Genomic DNA, 21612 nt, shown 5'->3' with positions numbered 1-21612 from the left:
TCTAGGCTTTCTCAAATGGGTCAGCATATGACTTGCTTCCCTACCCAGGTGGGCCATATGATGCGCTCTGCAGCTGCACCACACCTCTGGGCTTCATGGCTTGGTGGTGGTGGAGTCTATGCTCAGCGGTTGGCTGGGGCCAGTGACTTGCTTCCCTGTCCAGGCAGAGTTTTAGAATGGGCTACAAGGCTGAGATGGTTCCCCAGCTAGGGACCCAAACTGGGCAGAACTGCTGAATGAGATCCCTAGCTAGATGGGACCATCAGCCCAGTTCTGTAGGTGAGCAGAACTGCTAGTTGAGATCTCCATGTGGGTGCTGTCACCAGCAGGAACTCTCTCTGCCATAATCCATTCTCATCACTGTGAGTCCCACTGCCCTTCTCCATCTCTAGGTGATTCCCCCAGTGATCTTTATGAGGCAATACCTAAGTGGGTATCTCCAGAAGCATTCCAGAACTTTGAGGAAGCTGGATGTCCACCTTAGATTCTCCTTTTCCCACTGGAGAAACTATAGGCCCAATGCAGACCCCTCAGTTCAGCACTGCACTGGTTTGGGGGAGAGATGATATGGTCAAAGTGAAACCATTCCTCTTACCCTTCTAATGTGGTTTTTCTCAGTGTTTGTGGTCCAGGGTGGTGCTTCAGCCTCACTCCTATATTCTGGGATCTTCGAAAAGATGTTCTGTCTATGAATAGTTGCTAGTTACTATTTCTGTGAGGAAGAGTAAAGTTGGGAATCACCTATTTTGCCATTTGCTGGTGTCCTTCTCCCCAGAAAGTTCAAACCCTTTAATATGGCACAAAGTCATCATTAATACACGGGTTCTCAAATATGAGCTTGAGTCAGGATGACATGGTGGGATTTTTAAAACACAAATTGCTAGGCCCCACCACCAGAAGATGTCACTTAGGTGGATCTTGGTTATTCATTTCCTGTGATCCTGTAGTGAGAGAGGGAGCCTGAGGTGGGTCTCAATAATGTTTATGTCTAACAAATTTCCAGGTGATGCTACTGCTGCTGGTCTGGAAACCACACTTTGAGATCCACTTATCTAAGTCTGTCAGAAATTCCTTGCCTAGCAGAGCCATGTTTGTTATTCTGGTTTCAAATCCACTTTACTAGTTGTTAACCTCTCACTGAATTCTCACACTCAGTCATTAATGATTCCTCTAATTTAATCTTTCCCCAATTCTTCCTAAGTAAAAGCACAGATTTGCACTTGTTACAGTACAAATTACCAAGTCCCTCCCTCTGATTCAGTAAATCTAGTGAAGGGCCCAGGAATTCGTATTTTTAAGAAGGGCTTTAAGTGTTTCTTTTCCTCAGACAAGTTTTAAAAACACTAAGGAAATTTTAGCTTATTTTAAGAGTAAAGTAATTCTCCTATTTTTAGCGATGAATATTTAACCTGTGATGAAAACAGTTTTATGGTTTCTTCCTCTTCCTCTATAGGAGGGATCCTTAACCTCTTGTCATGCCATTCATTTCTTTTGCAGCTTGGTGAAGCCAATAGATCCCTTCACAGAATAATATTTTAAAATGAATAAAGTAAAATACAAAGAAAACCAACTATATTAAAATGTAGTTATGAAAATATTTAAAAACAAACATGTTTTATGACAATATATTCACTTCATTATTAAGGCATTAAATAAAATACCTACTAGTGAGTCCAATAACTACCACAACTTCAAAGTAATGATGAACATAATGATTTTACTGATACAGACAAAAACTGCAATGTTATACAATATTTTTGATTTATATTGGTGACAAAGTTGAGGTTCTGGTAATATCACTTTGGATAGTTGCCAACATTCATAACTTGAGGAAATGCTATCAATAAATTTCAATGAGAGGTTAGTGAAAATAAAATACAATTTTTCTAATCCAACTTCAAGGACTCCTTGACCCCAACTTTAAGAAATTTTGCTGAAGAGTTTCTTCCTGAAACCTTTCAAATACATCATCACAGAGAGGTAGGGCTAGATGAAGTTGATGGGATTTAGTGGAGAGATTGGGTAGGTTAATACATATTCATTTAGAGAGGGTTGTGTGGGACTGCATCCAACATTGTTTCAAATGACTGATAATTTTCCTGTTTGTGGTGTTCTCACTGGGTGTTTCTGGGGCCCAGCCAGCTAGTGAAGGAAGAGTCTTAATTGGTATCAGGAACTACTAGTGCCACTGTTTTCTTTTATCAGTTGGCTCTGCCTGAATTTCTGTTTAGAGCTTTTGCAGACTTATCCCTGCATTTCATCTTCTTTATCTGGGCCTATCTGTTTCATAACCTGGACTGCAAAGTTGCTTATGTGATAAAGTAGCTTAGATTGGGGCTGTCCCCTCAGCTTATATTCTTCTATGCCTTTGAGGGCAAATAAGTCCTAGCTGGATTGTTAGTTTTTGAAATACACAGGCAGGTATCACTAAACACAACTCAGGTGATCTTCTGGCCCATTCCTAGTCTGCAGAAAGAAAATTTAAAGGGTAGTTGAGATGAACCTAGAATTTTCTCTCTTTCTCTTTCTTCATCCATGGAGCAATACATTTAATTTTAGTCAGAAATAAAATATAGGAAACATCAAATGAAGGAAATAACCTGACGTTTCCTACATTTTAATCATTTTTTAAAGTACAGTGATCCTTGGGTATCCATGGGGGATTGGTTCCAGGACCCACTGCAGACAAAATCCACGGATACTCAAGTTTCACAGTTGACCCTCCATATCCACAGTTTCCACATCCACAAATATGGAGGGCCTACTGCATGTATAAAAGTAAGGAGAGAAGCATAATTATGAGCAACTGCCCCTGCTGCTCTCCTTCTTATTCACAACACTACTCCTACATGAGGTACTTGTTTGAATGAGAAAAATGTTCAAAAGACACTCTCTTGAGGTTCTTCACCATAAATAATGCTTTGCATGTTATACTGTATCAGTTAGGCAGACAAATCACCTTTTTCAGAGATAAGCAAATTTATTTTTTAAATGCCCCCCCCCACAATATAAATAGATTGCTATGTCAAGGACATCTTGGGTAGGAATATGTTTAACTTAGATCAAGGAGTGCATTTTTTTAACTATCAAAATAGAATATGCACTCTTTTCTCCTAAGAGCCTGGCTGGGCAGTAATCTGACTGGAAACTGTCAACAAATTTTGCTCTGTAACATTCTACATAACTCAGTTGCCATGGCAACCAGATCCCTATTGACAAGAAAGAAAGAGAAATATATGGTTGGGTAACAGTCTTACTTCAAGAAGCCTAAAATCTATTTACAGGGTCATCATTCTTTCTGAGAGAAGTAATGTACTTAAAACCGAAGGTAGCTTTAATCAAATATTCCAATGGACTGTTGAAAATGTTACTTTTTACATATATGAAAAACTAATAGCAACAAAAATGTTGAACTCTAAAATTTTCAAGATGTTTTAGTTTCAGAAATCAACATAAACCAAGAAAAAGTCCATTTACCATCAAAGGTGCATTGAACTTTATTATTACTCTATATTTAACAGTATTCAGATAATATTTTTTATGAAGTACCTGCTATGTGCATTACAAGATACTAGGTTTGTTGGTCCAAAACAATGTCCTTGTTATTCAATTGTTTATGAGTTATTAGAGGAGATAACTGCATAAACAAATAACCACTGGAAAGTGAAGAATATAAAAATATAATTGACATAATAAAGTCATAAATAGCATTACAGAAGCACAGAAAAGTACTTATTTAGGTGATCTTTTCTCTACATTTCCACTGAAACTTGTCAGTTCCTCCAGTAGCACAGTTATCACATTATATTACAGTGCCTTACACATGGTGTTTGGCTAACAAATATATGTTGCTTGCTAACCATTTCACTGATCTTTCTATATATTTGTTTGCCCATTAGACTACAATCCAATTATACTCTAGGTAAGGGTAGCTAGAGCCTAGCATTGTGCCTAATACATCACAGACCTCCAATAACAAATAAAGGTATAATAATTTTAAAGATTGGATTTTTATCTTAATCTTGAAGAATCAATACTTATCTACTTGTATAAATAGGATATAGATAGATTTCTCAAGTTTTTCTATCTCAGTCACTCTGAATTTTCCAATAAAGATGAAGTGGGTAAATTTGTAAATTGCTATTCAATTTCACTACCTCCTGTCAAAATTTTCAGCCTATTTGAATAACCAGAGAGTAGTAAAAATTATCCCTTTAATAAAAAGTCTAGAGGCTGTATCATCCACAAACTATATACAATATACTTATGGTGTAGCTAATAATAAAATGTTTGATTTCTATGGGGAGAATAAGAATAGAGAGGATTTTACTAATTAATGTCAAAATCAGGAATGAAACTCAAGTATTTCCATTTCCACTCTTATTAATAATATCAAACAATGCTTGTCATTTAAAATCCAAACTTTGTTGGCAAAACCTTTTTCTTTTTTGAGTCTTAGCTTCCTCTTATGCAAAATGGGGCTTTTGAACTAGTGGTCGCTAATGTTCTATACAACTCTGACGAGCTGTGATTTATTTTCAGTTTAAACTTACATATTTTGCAGGAGTAAAAAATGTAAAATTTACCATCTGTGTCATCATTAAAGCTTAGTACTGATATTTAGTACACCATTCTCTTTAAAGCATGATAACTGGACTAGAGCTGGGTTAGATTTGAACATTGTGGTATCCATAAATAAAGGTTTTGCTAAATAAAAGTATAAACAAGGTTTTGGGGGTACTAAGACTATTTAGACTAGCACTATCCAGTAGAATCCCCTTCTCTAAATACATACACACACACACATTACACTCACACATGTATATGTGTTTCTTTGACCGGTAAACTCTTATCCATTTTTCAAGTTCCAACCCAAATGTTAACCTTCTCTGTGTATGGTAGCCCTGTCCAGTAGAATTTTCTGTGACAAAGGAAATGTTCTATGTTTGTACTGTAAAATGTAGTAGACACTAGCAACATGTGGCTATTGAGCACTAGAGAGGCATTTAGTGCAAATGAGGAACTGAATTTTAAGTTTTATTAATTTTAATATAAATAGCCACATGTAGCAAACGCTGGGTAGCTCAATTTTAGACTATTCAAAAGAAGAAATGTTTCAGTGATCTTAAATATTTCCCTTTAAAAGGAAATGTTAATTATAAATCATTCTTAACTATTCATCACATCAGTCAGTAAGGTGCAAACCATGTATGAATTACTTCCTACACTTGAAAGTAATCAAATTGCATTACTTTAAAATTATTTAGAATGTACAACTTTCACTATTTAATAATTGTTTTCCTCTATTTCAATGAAACGATAATTCCTTATCCTGGTATTTTACTTGACAGCTTTAAATACATTATTACATCCTGAATTTCATATGATATTCACAAAACTCTAGGAATATAGGCAAGCAAAACATTTTCTTGATTCTACAGATGAGGAAATTGAGAATCAGGAAGAGTGGTACAGGACAATAGGACTTCAATCTGCAGAGCCAGAATCACAATCTAGGGCCTCATATTTCTAAAACATAGCTTTTTTTCTGTTACAATCTGAGTGTAAAATAGTGAGTGTGCTGGTAAAACTCCACTTAAAATTCATGAGGACTTTTTTTGTCACTAAATTCCCAACAAAGATAATTGACTTGCGACACTAATCAATAATTACAAAATTGAGCTCCTCAAAAACAGGAAAGAGAATGGGAGCAAGAGGGAGAGAGAGATTTTAAACCATTCTAGCAGATTTTTTTTCTTGAGTTATGAATGAGATTGTTTAGACAGAGCAGAACAGTACACTAACATCTCTGTGTTATTTGATTTAGGTGATACTGTATTTTTCAAGTATTTTTTTCAGATTGGCAGTAAGAATACTACAGGAAGTACTTATATTTTGCAGTTGAGATTTTATAAGCTTTTAGACAGGGTTTAATACCAGGTAGTGTTGCCTGCTGTGTTCGTTTTCTTGGGGGGTGTGGAGGGTAGAAAAGTAATACAGTATTGAGTGGGTGAGAAGTATGTGTTTGATCATTTTGAATTCCATGTGGGTGACACACTAAAGAAATCAAATTTTCTTTTATTCATACAAATGCTACTTTCACTGACAGTTACAAAGCTCTGCATTATTATTCACCTGTGTAGTGTTCCCCAAGGAAGCCGTTTCCCCAAGATGTGGTGCCACGGCCTCCTTTGATAGACCAAAGAGACAGATGTGTCTTTGTACCCACCTTCTGCTCCTAGAAGACTTTTTAAGGTCATGTTAATCCCTCACTTTTAATACAGGAATAGCATATGAAAGTAATGGACATTTTAGAAAAGTACAGTTTTCTACAATTACTGATAGAAAATTCTGGAAAGATGAGTGGCTAAATTTCTACTAAACTGTGGAGATGCAATTTCCAAAGTAGTTTAACTGATTAGAACCCCAAAATCCATTTTTAGAATTACACTGATTATAGAAATATTTGCTAAAATGATCAGATAAGACATGATTACAAACAAGGTGTAAAAAATAAACCTAGCCTAAGTCTCTGGTGTTAATTTTACAATCATTCTTTCCCCACTTTTCTCTGAAATTCTTGGAAACTGCCACAAATGTACAGTCTGCATGTTCAATGTCTTTTTGGACTGATAAGAGTTTTATGACTCTTATTGTTCGGCAAAATGGAGGTTCTAATACATTCTTGCATGCTTTCTATGAGGACTAAATGCTAAACACATTGTAGGTTCTTATAGTGGTCATTAATAAGAGTAGCTCTATGGAAGTACATCTCATGAAGAGAAATTCAGTAGTAAAAATATACTGCTATATAGCACAGCATATAAACCAAGACACTGACTTAGTACAGTCTTTGGAGGCATGCTTTGCTTTGTTCAGATACTTTCTGTCATATGTTTCATTGAAATCATTCCCCAGAATTTTGTTTACTGCCATTAGTGTGCCAATAGATTTATTCTGTTCATTTTTATAATTGCTGGTGGAATCATTGTTTGTGTTAGACTTCTATGCTTCCTTTTATCTTCAGCCCAAATAATTGTGCTCATTTCTAAAATCCAGAAGCATCGAAAAATGTTGGAAAACAAGTCCCAGTAAACTATATAGAAAATCCCATTCTCCTTGTGTCCCATGTAGATTTGGTACAAGACAAAATACTTTTCAATCTTGTGTTTTCTGTTCAGTGTGACTCTCATTACTATTTTTATTTTTACTTTTCTTTTTTTGATTATGAGGCAGTACAGTGTAGAATCAGTCAAGTCCAGGTTCCAGTCCCTGCTCCTTGAACCTTGCTAGCTATATGACCTTGGCAAATTGCATAATCCTACTTGGACTTCAGTTTCCTTATCTATAAAATGAGGAGAATAATAATACCTATCTCATGGGTTGTTGTAAAGATAAATTGAAATATGCATGTGAATCTTTTAGCACAGAACCTGGCAATGGATAAATGGTAGCAGTTTTTACTTAACGGAAAGCAAACCATAAGATTCATATGTTGTGATTCACTTTTGTATAATGTTTCAAGAAGTATAATGTTTCAAGAAGTGATCCCTTTCACTCAGTCAACTTTCAGTGGTTACTCACAATATATGAAAAATTTTAAGTGTCACAGAAGTATAGAAAGATGAGTAAGACATGGTTTCTTTCCTCCAAGTGTATACTAATGTTTACTCTGGTGAAGTTAAATAAAGATTCTAGGCATGTTGCATGATTCTTTGTCTAAAATACACACTTGAATATTCTACAACATAAAAGCATGTTATGAGTTTAAGGGTGAAGGAGAAAATGTCTTACAAGCTTATTTGATGTGTATTTGCTTATATCTAATTTTCCACATACAGAAGTCTGGATACCCAAGTTAAATTAACACATTTGTCACTCATTTGATGTAGTGACCTTATACAAGTTATTGCTCCTCTTTAGACCTCAGTTTCCTCATCTGTAAAACAGTGGTTTTGGAATAGATAGACTTTAAGACTCTCTCTTCAAGAAGAATTTCAAGCAAATTCCACCCCAAAAGACGTAATGGTCTTGGACCATAAAATAAGATGTCCTTCAAAGACAAGGAACATTTCTATTGAAAGCATTGATTTATAGCCAACCAATAGAAAGAAGAACACATACGTGTGTATGTGCACATGCACATGTGCACATGCCCTGCATTCTGCATTGCTGGAAATGGAAGCACTAACTCAATTAGCCAAAGCCTTTTCAGCACAGTCCTTATGGAGAAATGCCCAAGAATATTATATTAATGACCACTCTTTTATTCTCTTCATATCTCCTGAAGTCATGAAATGTCTCTGGTCATAGCTGCTTCATGGTTGCTACACTTCAGATCATTTTAGTTAGTCTTCCTAAGTTTCAGTAGCTTGTGATGCATTTTGTAATGTCAAAGGGCTTCCCAAATCTTTGTGTTCTTTCTTATTTTTACCCATTTTTCTCCACCATTTGTTTGAAGGTATCTTTAGCCATCATAAAAATTGGATGTTAACAACCAGCTTAGTAATTTCTCCCTTGGGCCATTCCTGATACTATTACTTTAAACCTTTTTTATCAGAACTCTTGTCAAGAACCCCAAACAAAGGGGACAAAGGCTGCAGTAAACAAGGCACACAGCATAGCACACAACTTAGGTTAGTGAGATAGAGCTGTACTTACAATATGCTGTGTTTAACCCTTAAAGACCAGGAGAATGGAGGCAATAGAGTTGGGTACACTAGCCCTCATTCTTGAATGTGTATGAGAGTACTCAGAGAGAAGGAGACAGAGAATGCGTCTAATAGATCAAGGGCTTTAAAATTTGGTGTGACCTGAGCCACAGTCCTGGGGCCTCTTTTTTCCACTCAATCCCTAGGTCATCACATAAACTTTGCATAGTTTTAAAATACTATTTCATCTCCTCTCATTGCCAATAACTTTCTGCTTGCTCAGACTGTTATATTCTTCTTCCAGATAGTTGCTTATCTAGCTCTCAAATTTCAAATATTTTCTTAACATTCACCTTATTGAGGCTTATTTTGATTACTGCATTTAAAATATCAATGCTCTCAAGAGACCATCAAGATGGCAGAAGAGTAAGATGTGGAGATCACCTTTCTCCCCACAAATACATCAGAAATACATCTACATGTGGAACAACTCCTACAGAACACCTACTGAACGCTGGCAGAAGACCTCAGACCTCCCAAAAGGCAAGAAACTCCCGTGTACCTGGGTAGGGCAAAAGAAAAAAGAAAAAACAGAGACAAAAGAATAGGGACAGGACCTGCACCAGTGGGAGGGAGCTGTGAAGGAGGAAAAGTTTCCACACACTAGGAAGGCCCGTCACCGGAGGAGACAGGGGGTGGTGGGCCGAAGCTTTGGAGCCACGGAGAAGAGCGCAGCAACAGGGGTGCGGAGGGCAAAGTGGAGAGATTTCCCCAGAGGATTAGTGTCGACCAGCACTCACCAGCCTGAGAGGCTTGTCTGCTCACCCACCGGGGTGGGTGGGGACTGGGAGCTGAGGCTCAGGCTTCGGAGGTCGGATCGCAGGGAGAGGACTGGGGTTGGTGGCGTGAACACAGCCTGAAGGGGCTAGTATGCCACAGCTAGCCGGGAGGGAGTCCGGAAAAAACTCTGGACCTGCCTAACAGGCAAGAGACCATTGTTACGGGGTGCGCGACAAGAGGGGATTCAGAGCACCACCTAAACGAGATCCAGAGATGGGCGCAAGCCGCGGCTATCAGCGCAGACCCCAGAGACGGGCATGACATGCTAAGGCTGCTGCTGCCGCCACCAAGAAGACTGTGTGCAAGCGCAGGTCACTCTCCACACTTCCCCTGCTAGGAGCCTGTGCAGTCTGCCACTGCCAGGGTCCCGTGATCCAGGGATAACTTCCCCGGGAGAACACACAGTACCTCAGGCTGTTGCAATGTCACGGCAGCCTCTGCCGCCACAGGCTCACCACGCATTCCGTACCCCTCCCTCCCCCAGGCCTGAGTGACCCAGAGCCCCCTAATCACCTGCTACTTTAACCCCGTCCTGTCTGAGCGAAGAACAGATGCCCTCAGGTGACCTACACGCAGAGGGGGGCGGCCAAATGCAAACATGAACCCCAGGAACTGTGCAAACAAAGAAGAGAAAGGGAAATCTCTCCCAGCAGCCTCAAGAGAAGCAGATTAAATCTCCACAATCAACTTGATGTATCCTGAATCTCTGGAATATCTGAATAGACAACAAATCATCCCAAAATTGAGGTGGTGGACTTTGGTAGCAAAGATATATTTTTTTTTCCTTTTTCTCTTTTTGTGAGTGCATATGCATATGCTTCTTTGTGTGATTTTGCCTGTATAGCTTTGCTTTTACCATTTGTCCTAGGATTCTGTCTAGTTTTTTTTTTCCCTTTGTTTTTCTTTTGTTTTTAATACAGTTTTTAGCCCTTGTTATCATTGGGGGATTTGTTTATTGGTTTGGCTTTTCTCTTTTTTCTTTTTTAAAATTACTTTTGAATTTCTTTTATTTTTAATAATTATTTTTTATTTTTATATTAATAAATTTATTTTTTTTCTTCCTTCCTTCCTTCCTTCCTTCCTTCCTCCCTTTCTTTGTTTTTTTCTCCCTTTTCTTCTGAGCAATGTGGCTGACAGGGTTTTGCTGCTCGGGCCCTGGGTCAGGCCTGAGCCTCTGAGGTGCGAGAGCCGAGTTCAGGACATTGGTCCACCAGAGACCTCGGGGATCCACATAATATCAAATGGCAAAAGCTCTCCCAGAGATCTCCATCTCAACCCTAAGACCCAGCTATACTCAATGAACAGCAAGCTACAGTGCTGGACACCCTATGCCAAACAACTAGCAAGACAGGAACACAACCCCACCCATTAGCAGAGACGCTGTCTAAAATCACAATAATGTCAAAGAAACCCCAAAACAGGTTGGGTGGGGCACCACAGGACACAGTCCTGCCCAGCAGAAACACAAGATCCAGCCTCATCCATCAGAACACAGGGACTAGTCCCCTCTAATAGGAAGCCTACACAACCCACTGAACCAATGTTAGTCACTGGAGGCAGACACAAAAGAAAACGGGAACTACAAACCTGCAGCTTGTGAAAAGGTGACCCCAAACACAGTAAGTGAAGCAAAATGGAGAACAGAGAAACACACAGCAAATGAAGGAGCAAAGTAAAAACCCACCAGACCAAAAAAATGAAGAGGAAATAGGCAGTCTACCTGAAAAAGAATTCACAGTAATGATAGTAAATATGATCCAAAATCTTGGAAATAGAATGGAGAAAATACAAGAAATGTTCAGCAAGGACCTAGGAGAACTAAAGAGCAAACAAACAATGATGAAACAAATGAAATTAAAAATTCTCTAGAAAGAATCAAGAGCAGAATGACTGAGGCAGAAGAACGGATAAGTGACCTGGAAAATAAAATAGTGGAAATAACTACCTCAGAGCAGAGTAAAGAAAAAGAACGAAAAGAATTGAGGACAGACTCAAGAGACTTGTGGGATAACATTAAATGTACCAATGTTTGAAATGTAGGGGGCCCAGAAGAAGAAGAGAAAAAGAAAGGGACTGGGAAGTATTTGAAGTGATTACAGTTGAAAATTTCCCTAATATGGGAAAGGAAATACTCAATCAAGCCCAGGAAGCACAGAGAGTCTCATACAGGACAAATTCAAGGAGAAACACGACAAGACACGTATTAATCAAACTATCAAAAATTAAATACAAAGAAAAAATCTTAAAAGCAGCGAGGTAAAACCAACAAATAACATACAAGGGAATCCCCATGAGGTTAACAGCTAATCTTTTAGCAGAAACTCTGCAAGCCAGAAGGGAGTGGTAGGACATATTTAAAGAGATGAAAGAGAAAAACCTACAACCAAGATTACTTTACCCAGCAAGGATCTCATTCAGATTTGACGGAGAAATTAAAGCATTTACAGACAAGCAAAAGCTAAGAGAATTCAGCACCCACAAACCAGCTTTACAACAAATGCTAAAGGAACTTCTCTAGGCAAGAAACACAAGACAAAAAAAAGACCTACAATAACAAACCCAAAACAATTAAGAATATGGGAATAGGAATGTACATATTGATAATTACCTTAAATGTAAATGGATTAAATGCTCCAACCAAAAGACACAGACTGGCTGAATGGATACAAAAGCAGGACACATATATATGCTGTCTACAAGAGACCCACTTCAGACATAGGGACACATACAGACTGAAAGTGAGGGGATGGAAAATGATATTCCATGCAAATGGAAATCAAAAGAAAGCTGCAGTAACAATTCTCATATCAGACAAAACAGACTTTAAAATAAAGATTATTACAAGTGATAAAGAAGGACACTACATAATGATCAAGGAATCAATCCAAGAAGAAGATATAATAATTGTAAATATTTATGCACCCAACAAAGGAGCACCTGAATACATAAGGCAAATGTTAACAGCCATAAAAGGGGAAATCGACAGTAACACAATCATAGTAGGGGACTTTAACTTTCCACTTTCACCAATGGACAGACCATCCAAAATGAAAATAAATAAGGAAAAACAAGCTTTAAATGATACATTAAACAAGATGGACTTAATTGATACTTGTACGATATTCCATCTAAAGACAACAGAATACACTTTCTTCTCAAGTGCTCATGGAACATTCTCCAGGATAGATCATATCTTGGGTCACAAATCAAGCCTTGGTAAATTCAAGAAAACTGAAATCGTATCAGGTATCCTTTCTGACCACAATGCTGTGAGACTAGATATCAATAACAGGAAAAAATCTGTAAAAAATACAAACACATGGAGGTTAATCAATAAACTACATAATCAAGAGATCACTGAAGAAATCAAAGAGGATATCAGAAGCTACCCAGAAACAAATGACAATGAAACACAGCAACCCAAAACCTACGGAATACAGCAAAAGTAGTTCTAAGAGGGAAGTTTATAGCAATACAATCCTACCTCAAGAAACAAGAAACATCTCAAATAAATAACCTAACCTTACACTTAAGCAATTAGAGAAAGAAAAGAAAAAAAACCAAAGCTAGCAGAAGGAAAGAAATCATAAAGATCAGATCAGAAATAAATGAAAAGAAATGAAGGAAACAATAGCAAAGATCAATAAAACTAAAAGCTGGTTCTTTGAGAAGATAAACAAAATTGATAAACCATTAGCTAGACTCATCAAGAAAAAAGGGGAGAAGACTCAAATCAATAGAATTAGAAATGAAAAAGGAGAAGTAACAACTGACACTGCAAAAATACAAAGGATCGTGAGAGATTACTACAAGCAACTCTATGCCAATAAAATGGACAACCTGGAAGAAATGGACAAATTCTTAGAAAAGCACAACCTTCTGAGACTGAACCTGGAAGAAATAGAAAATATAAACAGACTAATCACAAGCGCTGAAATTGAGACTGTGATATAAAAGTCTTCCAACAAACAAAAACCATGGACCAGGCGGCTTCACAGGTGAATTCTATCAAACATTTAGAGAAGACCTAACACCTATTCTTCTCAAACTCTCCCAAAACAGAGCAGGAGGAGGAACACTTCCAAACTTATTCTACAAGGCCACCATAACCCTAATACCAAAACGAGAAAAAGATGTCCAAAGAAAGAAAACTACAGGCCAATATCACTGATGAACACAGATGCAAAAATCCACAACAAAATACTAGCAAACAGAATCCAACAGCACATTAAAAGGATCCTACACCATGATCAAGTGGGATTTATCCCAGGAATGCAAGGCTTCTTCAATATACACAAATCAATCAATGTGATAGGCTATATTAAAAAATTGATGGATAAAAAGCATATGACCATCTCAGTAGATGCAGATAAAGCTTTCAACACACATTTATGATAAAATTTCTGCAGAAAGTAGGCACAGAGGGAATTTACCTCAACATAAAAAAAGCCATATATAACAAACCCAGAACGAACATCGTTCTCAATGGTGAAAAACTGAAACCACTTCCACTACGGTCAGGATCAAGACAAGTCTGCCCACTCTCACCACTATTATTCAACATATTTTTGGAAGTTTAGCCACAGCAATCAGAGAAGAAAAAGAAATAAAAGGAATCCAAATTGGAAAAGAAGAAGTAAAACTGTCACTGTCTGCAGATGACATGATACCTTACATAGAGAATGCTAAAGACTCTATCAAAAAACTACTACAGCTAATCAATGGATTTAATAAAGTAGCAGGATACAAAATTAATGCACAGAAGTCTCCTGCATTCCTATACACTACTGATGAAAAATATGAAAGAGAAAATAAGGAAACACTCCCATTTACCATTGCAACAAAAAGAATAAAATACCTAGGAATAAACCTACCTAAGGAGACAAAAGACCTGTATGCAGAAAATTATAAGACACTGTTGAAAGAAATTAAAGATGATACAAACAGATGGAGAGATATACCATGTTGCTGGACTGGAAGAATCAACATTATGAAAATGACTATATTACCCAAAGCAATCTACAGATTGAATACAATCCTTATGCAACTACCAATGGCATTTTCCACAGAACTAGAACAAAAAATTTCACAATTTGTATGGAAACACAAAAGACCCCAAATAGCCAAAGCAACCCTGAGAAAGAAAAACGGAACTGGAGGAAACAGGCTCCCTGACTTCAGACTATATTACAAAGCTACAGTGATCAAGACAGTATGGTACTGGCACAAAAACAGAAATACAGATCCATAGAACAGGATAGAAAGTCCAGAGATAAACCCAAGCACATATGGTCACTTTATTTTTGATAAAGGAGGCAAAAATATACAATGGAGAAAAGACATCCTCTTCAATAAGTGGTGCTGGGAAAGTGCACAGCTACATGTAAAAGAATGAAATTAGAACACTCCCTAACATCATACACAAAAATAAACTCAAAATGGATTAAAGACCTAAATGTAAGGCCAGACACTATAAAACTCTTAGAGGAAAACACAAGCAGAAAACTCTATGACATAAATCACAGCAAGATCCTTTTTAACCCACCTCCTAGAGAAATGGAAAGAAAAACAAAAATAAACAAATGGGACCTAATGAAACTTAAAAGCTTTTGCACAGCAAAGGAAACCATAAAGAAAATGAAAAGACAACCCTCAGAATGGGAGGAAACATTTGCAAATGAAGCAACTGACAAAGGACTAATCTCTGAAATTTACAAGCAGCTCAGGCAGCTCAATATTAAGAAAAAAACAATCCAACCCAAAAATGGGCAGAAGACCTAAATAGACATTTCTCTAAAGAAGACATACAGATTGCCAACAAACTCATTTAAGAATGTTCAACATCACTAATCATTAGAGAAATGCAAATTAAAACTACAATGAAGTATCTCCTCACACCAGTCAGAATGTCCATCATCCAAAAATCTACAAACAATAAATGCTGGAGTGGGTGTGGAGAAAAGGGAACACTCTTGCACTGCTGCTGGGAATGTGAATTGATACAGCCACTATGGAGAACAGTATGGAGGTTCCTTGAAAAACTGCAAATAGAAGTACCATATGACCCAGCAATCCCACTACTGGGCATATACCCTGAGAAAACCATAATTCAAAAAGACACATGTACCACAATGTTCATTGCAGCTCTATTTACAATACCCAAGACATGGAAGCAGCCTAAGTGCCCATCGACAGATGAATGAATAAAGAAGATGTGGCAAATATATACAATGGAACGTTACTCAGCCATAAATAGTAACAAAATTGAGTTATTTGTAGTGAGGTGCATGGACCTAGAGTCTGTTATACAGAGTGAAGTAAGTTAGAAAGAGTAAAGCAAATACCGTATGCTAACACTTATATATGGAATCTAAAAAAAAAAAAAAGAATGGCTCTGAAGAACCTATGGGCAGGACAGGAATAAACACGCAAACGTGGAGAATGGACTTGAGGACATGGGGGGGGAGGGTAAGCTGGGACGAAGTAAGAGAGTGGCATGGATTTATATATACTACCAAATGTAAAATAGATAGCTAGTGGGAAACAGCCATATACCACAGGGAGATCAGCTCAGTGCTTTGTGACCACCTAGAGGGGTGGGATAGGGAGGGTGGGAGGGAGACGCAAGAGGGAGGAGATATGGGGATAGATGTATATGTATAGCTGATTCACTTTGTTATAAAGCAGAAACTAACACACCATTGTAAAGCAATTATATTCCAATAAAGGTGTTAAAAAAATAAAAATTAAAATGTAAAAATTAAAAAAAAGAATGTGGGACTTCCCTGGTGGCGCAGTGATTGGGAGTCTGCCTGCCACTGACGGAGGCACAGGTTCGGTCCCTTGTCCAGGAGGATCCCACATGCTGCAGAGCGGCTGGGTCAGTGCACTGAGGCTGACAGGCCTGCACGCTGGAGCGCATGAGCCACAGATGCTGAGCCCCCACACCACAGCTACTGAGGCCCGTGTGCAGCGACCAAAACCCAACACAGCCAAAAAACAAAAAGAAAGAAATTGTTAAAAAAAATAAATAAAAAGAATGTATATAGTTGTAAAAAAAAAATATCTACAAAGAGAGGTGGGTGTACTGTTCCTGAAAACAATGCTGTGATACACATTGGTGAATAAAGAACCAAAGCTGTAGCTGTTCTTGTAGTCAGTTTTCTGTGCCTATCCGATATAACTCTCTTTCACTTTACCGTTCAGTTTGAAAGATCCTTTTTTTAAAACTTTTTATTTATTTATTTATTTTTGGCTGCATGGGGTCTTCGTTGCTGTGTACTGGCTTTCTCTGGTTGTGGCGAGTAGGGGCTACTCTTCATTGTAGTGTCCTGGCTTCTCATTGTGGTGGCTTCTCTTGTTGCAGAGCACGGGCTCTAGGGCACGCAGGCTTCAGTAGTTGCGGCACATGGGCTCGGTGGTTGTGGCCTATGGGCTCTGGAGTGCAGGCTCGGTAGTTGTAGAGCATGGGCTTGGTTGCTCTGCAGCGTGTGGAGTCTTTCCAGACCAGGGATCAGGCCTGTGTCCCCTGCATTGGCAGGCAGATTCTTGACGGTTGCACCGCCAGGGAAGCCCCAATAGATCCTTATTGCTGTTGACTGTGGAGGAAAGCACCAGGAGTATTCTCTTTCTAGGGAAAGTTGTGGACCCAAAGGAACTGTAGTTGGGAAAGAGGTTGTTGACTAATTGCATGTGCTTACTGCAATGGGAAATAAATAGTATAGCCTGATGCAATCAGTGTGAGCTTGGATGTGGCTTCCATTGTGCTGGGGTGGAGACTGGATCCTAGCCAAACTTCCCTGGGTGTGGTAGAGGCCATACCTGTGACCAAATATTCAGGTAGTCAACAAGTGTGTTATTACCCAAATCACTGGAAGGCCCGATGTTATTTCTCTTTGTCCGAAAATCCTCCAGTTAGTCAGCTCCAAGGAAGTTGGGCTGCCGAATGTCCTTTCTCTGCCCTCTGGGGAATAGTCAAAATGCAGATCATGTCCTCATATCCCAGTATTTCATTAACAAGATCAATGAACATAAAACAATAAAAATGCAGTGGCTTATACATGAACCTCTCAATCTCCTTCTGACCATCCCATCAGAATGCTTCTTTGTGTTCTTGTGAGAATTGTTATTGGTGGGATGTAAATAGTTGTTTCCACTACAGGACTGAGTCAAAGACAGAGAGCAACTAAGAATGTGGTTTTTCTGACTCAGAAAGCGTGGGGCAAAAGAACAAGAGAGACAAGATGAACGCCACTGTACAAGCCCCCCTCCCACCTCCCAAAGTTCCTTTATTGCTAATTTATAAGCTGGGAATGGAGAACGAAATTTATTCATTGACATCATTATTTCATATCTTCCTTCTGCATCCCAATCAGACTCTCTTCCAAATGCTGCACCCCTGTCCCGTTTCCTCAAGTATGAATGTCCTGGTTAATCTGTCTTTTGTCTCTACTCTCACTGAAGTCTGATACCTCTGCATTGAGAGATCCTTCAACAACTCTTCCTTGCCTGTGCATGCCATCCTACCCCTACCCACCAAACTAGACTTCATCTCAGACAATGCATATTCAAATGCCCAGTATTAGAATTCAGTACACACAAACAGAACAGTGACTGTAAATGATGTATTGTCTGATATTCTAGCCCTAAGATGAAACCCTTTAGTGAAAGGGAAATTATAACAAATTCATAAGTGCTGTTGTGGTAATTATGCTTTCCATTTGAAATAAATAAATACATACTGCTTATAAAGATAAAAAACAAAATATCAGCACTCTCTACTCCTTTCCTGCTTTATGTTTCTTTAAAGTATTTATTGCCATTTAACATGCCACATGTTTTAATTATTTATTTATTGTATGATTCTCCCACAAAAAGCAAGGTTTTTTATTAGGTTGTGCATAGCTGTATCTCCAAGACCTAGATCAGTGCCCATATGAGTGGATTCATATGTAATACACACACACACACACACACACACACACACATATTGAGGAAAACTGTTTCAGAAAAAAAAGGCATGACATTCACAGAAAGATAGACAAAATGAAAAAGGCAGAGGACTATGTACCAGATGAAGGAACAAGATAAAACCCCAGAAAAACAACTAAATGAAGTGGAGATAGGCAATCTTCCAGAAAAAGAGTTCAGAATAATGATAGTGAAGGTGATCCAGGACCTCAGAAAAAGAATGGAGGCAAAGATTGAGAAGATGCAAGAAATATTTAACGAACACATAGAAGAATTAAAAAAGAAACACCTAGAAGAACTAAAGAACAAACAAATAGAGATGAACAATACAATAACTGAAATGAAAATACAATAGAAGGAATCAACAGCAGAATAACTGAGGCAGAAGAATGGGTAAGTGACCTGGAAGACAGAATGGTGGAATTCAATGCCATAGAGCACAATAAAGAAAAAAGAAGAAAAGAAATTAAGACAGTCTAAGAGACCTCTGGGACAACATTAAATGCAACAACATTTGCATTACAGGGGTCCCAGAACGAGAAGAAAGAGAGAAAGGACCCAAGAAAATATTCGAAGAGATTATAGTCGAAAACTTCCCTAACATGGGAAAGGAAATAGCCACCCAAGCCCAGGAAGTGCGGAGAGTCCTAGACAGGATAATCCTAAGGAGAAACACGCCGAAACACATAGTAATCAAACTGTCAAAAATTAAAGACAAAGAAAAACTATTGAAAGCAACAAGGGAAAAACGACAAATAACATACAAGGGAATTCCCATAAGGTTAACAGCTGATTTATCAGCAGAAACTCTACAGGCTAGAAGGGAGTGGCATGATATATTTAAAGTGATGAAAGGGAAGAACCTAAAACCAAGATTACTCTACCCGGCAAGGATCTCATTCAGATTCGACAGAGAAATCAAAAGATTTACAGACAAGGAAAAGCTAAGAAAAATTCAGCACCACCAAACCAGGTCTACAACAAATGCTAAAGGAACTTTTCTAAGTGGGAAACACAAGAGAAGAAAAGGACCTACAAAAACAAATCCATAACAATTAAGAAAATGGTAATAGGAACATACATATCGATAATTACCTTAAACGTGAATGGAGTAAATGCTCCAACCAAAAGACACAGCCTTGCTGAATGGATACAAAAACAAGACCTGTATATATGCTGTCTACAAGAGACCCACTTCAGACTTAGGGACACCTACAGACTGAAAGTGAAGGGATGGAAAAAGATATTCCATGCAAATGGAAATCAAAAGAAAGCTGGAGTAGCAATACTCATATCAGATAAAATAGACTTTAAAATAAAGAATGTTACAAGAGACAAGGAAGGACACTACATAATGATCAAGGGCTCAATCCAAGAAGAAGATATAACCATTATAAATATATATGCACCCGGCACAGGAGCACCTCAATACATAAGGCAAATGCTAGCAGTTATAAAAGAGGAAATTGACAGCAACACAATAATAGTGAGGGACTTTAACACCTCACTTACACCAATGGACAGATCATCAAAACAGAAAATTAAGAAGGAAACACAAGCTTTAAATGATAAAATAGACCAGATAGATTCAATTGATATTTAGAGGACACTCCATCCAAAAACAGCAGATTACACTTTCTTCTGAAGTGCACACAGAACGTTCTCCAGGATAGATCACATCTTGGGTCACAAATCAAACCTCAGTAAATTTAAGAAAACTGAAATCATATCAAGCATCTTTTCCAACCACAATGCTATGAGATTAGAAATCAATTACAGGGAAAAAAATGTAAAAAACACAAACACATGGACGCTAAACAATACACTACTAAATAACAAAGAGATCACTGAAGAAATCAAAAAATACCTAGAGACAAATGACAATGAAAACACGATGATCCAAAACCTATGGAATGTAGCAAAAGCAGTTCTAAGAGGGAAGTTCATACAAGCCTACCATAAGAAACAAGAAGAATCTCAAAAAAAAGAAACTAACTTTACACCCAAAGGAACTAGAGAAAGAAGAACAAAAAAAACCCAAAGTTAGTAGAAGGAAAGAAATCATAAAGATCAGATCAGAAATAAATGAAAAAGAAATGAAGGAAACGATAGCAAAGATCAATAAAATTAAAAGCTGGTTCTTTGAGAAGATAAACAATATTGATAAACCTTTAGCCAGACTCATCAAGGAAAGGAGGGAGAGGACTCAAATCAACAAAATTAGAAATGAAAAAGGAGAAATTACAATGGACACTGCAGAAACACAAAGCATCATAAGAGACTACTACAAGAAATTCTATGCCAATAAAATGGACAACCTGGAAGAAATGGACAAATTCTTTAAAAAGGTATAACCTTCCAAGAGTGAACCAGGAAGAAACAGAAAATATGAACAGACCAATCGCAAGTAATTAAATTGAAACTGTGATTAAAAATCTTCCAGCAAACAAAAGTCCAGGAAAAGATGGCTTCACAGGTGAATTGTATCAAACTTTAAGAGAAGAGCTAACACCCATCCTTCTCAAACTCTTCCCAAAAAGTGCAGAAGAAAGAACACTCCCAAACTCATCCTATGAGGCCACTATCACCCTGATACCAAAACCAGCCAAATATACTACAAAAAAAATTACAGATCAATATCACTGATGAATATAGATGCAAAAATCCTCAACAAAATACTAGCAAACAGAATCCAACAACATATTAAAAGGATCATACACCATGATCAAGTGGGGTTTATCCCAGGAATGCAAGGATTCTTCAATATACACAAGTTAATCAGTGTGATACACCATGTTAACAAATTGAAGAATAAAAACCATATGATCATCTCAGTAGATGCAGAAAAAGCTTTTGACAAAATCCAACACCCATTTATGATAAAAACTCTCCAGAAAGTGGGCATGGAGGGAATCTACCTCAACATAATAAAGGCCATATACGACAAACCCACAGCAAACATCATTCTCAATGGTGAAAAACTGACAGCATTTCCTCTAAGACATGAAGAAGACAAGGATGTCCACTCTCGCCACTATTATTCAACATAGTTTTGGAAGTTTTAACCACAGCAATCAGAGAAGAAAAAGAAATTAAAGGAATACAAATTGGAGAAGTAGAAGTAAAACTGTCACTGTTTGCAGATGACATG

This window comes from Orcinus orca, chromosome X (genome assembly GCF_937001465.1).
Source record: "Orcinus orca chromosome X, mOrcOrc1.1, whole genome shotgun sequence".
NCBI classification, from domain to species: domain Eukaryota; kingdom Metazoa; phylum Chordata; class Mammalia; order Artiodactyla; family Delphinidae; genus Orcinus; species Orcinus orca.
Note: the sequence above shows the minus strand (reverse complement) of the source record.